The sequence below is a fragment of the Galeopterus variegatus genome, unplaced genomic scaffold, assembly GCF_000696425.1.
Source record: "Galeopterus variegatus unplaced genomic scaffold, G_variegatus-3.0.2 Scaffold5507, whole genome shotgun sequence".
Taxonomy (NCBI): domain Eukaryota; kingdom Metazoa; phylum Chordata; class Mammalia; order Dermoptera; family Cynocephalidae; genus Galeopterus; species Galeopterus variegatus.
This window is the reverse complement of record NW_007731618.1, coordinates 29,361-31,195: the sequence shown is the minus strand read 5'-3', so window position 1 is coordinate 31,195 and position 1,835 is coordinate 29,361.

The following is a 1,835-nucleotide window of genomic DNA, read 5'->3' as shown; positions in this document are numbered from 1 at the left end:
AAAATCCAAAGACAAATCCAGTAGCTGCACACAAAAAAAAAAAAAAAATGGAATGGGAGAAGATTGGGAGAGGAAATCAGGAGGGTTTTGAGCAGTCATCATGATGGAGAAATTAAAGTACTTTTGCTTTGCCTATGTAAATGAATTGCTGACATTACAAAAGGGCAGAAACAGAATGAACATATATACAGTTACCCATTTTTTTATTATTTTAATTTTTTATCCTTCTTTCAAGGGGGGCAAGAAAGTATTTAATCTCTCAAAAGGTTTATGGTAAACCTATGATGGGCTCTTGTTTTTTTAACCCTTCCTCTGCAGAAGCTCTTAAACAATCATTTATAGTATGTAATTTCGTAAAGGATCAGTATAAAATCAGTTTTTTTTAAAAAATGGACCCCTTTCTCCTTTTTGAATGCTGAGACTCATTTCCTCACTTCCAGGGTTGCAGCCTTGTTCCCAGTCTCATTCTTTCTCAGAGGTCATTGATAAAATCATTGACTCACATGCAGTTCTCCTTGTAACAGTGGGATATAATTATTCTGTTTAAGAAAACTTTAACTGATTAATTGTTTTTTTATGATCCCTTACACATTTGGAGTTTAAATTCCTTTTTTGTCAATGTATCTGATACCTCTTTGGTCCAAAAATTATTCTTTTTATTGATAAGCAAAACGTGAATTTAGATGCTTAACTTTTGTTTGCATTTTATAAAAATTAGTGCTTTGATGAAGTAGATATCCTAATTTTAGTTTATAATTTATATATTTTTCAGATAAAACATAACATAATTCTTGTTGTTCTATAGATAATTCTTCTTAGAAAAGGTAAGTTTTATAAAACTTGGTGTGCAAACATTATATGATTTTATTAAAAAGTTCATAAAACTTTGTACAGTATAGTCACAAACATTTGCACAATTAAGAAAGGGTTGGAGCTTAAAAATTAATACCTTCCCTCACAATTTAAAAAGACAAGATAATAATGTACTGACTCAAATCTGTAGTCAGCTGTAGTCAAATCTGTAGGCAACTGCTAACATGAGGAATGTGTTTGAAAAATAAAATGTCTTGGTTAAAAAACCGTGATTGTTTACTTAAAAGAGTATTACTTATTGCCATGTTTATATTTTAAAAAAACAATCCCTAGGTCCTATTTGAATTGTTTCTCATAGCTTCTCCTTAAGATGACTTCAAAAATTCAAATATATTTAAAAGAATATTATTTTCTAGATTATAACACCATGACTCTGTGGTCTGGGGGATATGTGAATACAATGATTAGTAGTTTGTTTTTTTTTTCATGAACCAACCAAATAGGGCTTTCAGCATTAATGGTATGTTAAAAATTAAGTGTAAACATATTATATTATGTTGGCCCAAAATAACCTTAGAGCATAAATAAAAATAAACACTTCTAAATAACATTTAATATGTAAAAGATAGAATTAATCTAATATTGAGATAATAAATACCTCTTCTTAAAAGTTTATTAGATTGGAATTTTATAAATGACAAAAAAGATTCAGAAATGTTGTGTCCTGCCAAGATCACACATTGAGAAAAAAGGTAATTAAACTGAACTTCACATTCTTATTAATATAATAAACTTTTTCACATTGAAGATATACCCCTTTCTCTCTTTCCACTGTCTGCTAAAGTGTGAAGTCCATTTATATCACCCGACCTCACAATACTCTAAAAAAGTTTCCAATTATTTTGAGATTTTAACCCCTTAGAGAACATAATAAAAACTATGAACCCTCAACAGAAATGAAGTAATATACCTTGCTCCAAAAAAATTCACAAATGCACATTCATGAGCTGGATTTAAGTAGT